This window comes from Oryctolagus cuniculus, chromosome 19 (assembly GCF_051225735.1).
Source record: "Oryctolagus cuniculus isolate XC-2025 breed Fujian yellow rabbit chromosome 19, ASM5122573v1, whole genome shotgun sequence".
Taxonomy (NCBI): Eukaryota; Metazoa; Chordata; class Mammalia; order Lagomorpha; family Leporidae; genus Oryctolagus; species Oryctolagus cuniculus.
This window is the reverse complement of record NC_142885.1, coordinates 37,801,283-37,802,001: the sequence shown is the minus strand read 5'-3', so window position 1 is coordinate 37,802,001 and position 719 is coordinate 37,801,283.

Genomic DNA, 719 nt, shown 5'->3' with positions numbered 1-719 from the left:
ATAGACAATTTCTCTTTGTATTTTTAAACTTTCATAATGTTCTGTAGCCAATTTCATCACTAGAAATAAAAACTTTTCCTCAAAAAAAAAAAAGAAACCTTACTGCTTTCCTAATGTGCTTATTAAGTTCTTGACCAGCGCCTGTTAGTCTTGCCACAAACTTTCTAATCTTACTACTTTCCTTCTTCTTCCTCTTCTCTGTGACTTGTAAAATAGTATACATTCTATATACTGTGGATACTTTTGATTTATTTTATTCCTTCGGTCTCCTATGAAGTTCCTCCACAAAAGCACAGCCCTCAAAATATTCATTCATTTATGCAGTCTGCAGATTTCATGAGCTACTAAATTCCAAGTAGTATGTTAAAGGCAAGATCTGGGCCTAAGAGAAAAGTGGTCTAAATTCTGTGCCTAGAAGAGGATTTGGGACATAGTAGAACTTCAGTGAAGTGCTATGTGAATGACATGCACTCATTAAATGAGCAATCTAAAGCATACACTTCATTTAAGCAACACAGCAGCCCTACTCACCTCAGGTAGAGCAATTGAGAGGAATAATGTGAACAAAAATAAGACATCAATAAGTTGAATAATAACAGAGAAAAAACAAAATGAGATAGATGCCAACATTACTGAGCTATTTTTGAGGAATTAAATTGATAGAGGGGCTGGCATTGTGGCCAAGTGGGGAAAGCTGCAATCTGTGAGGCCAGCATAAC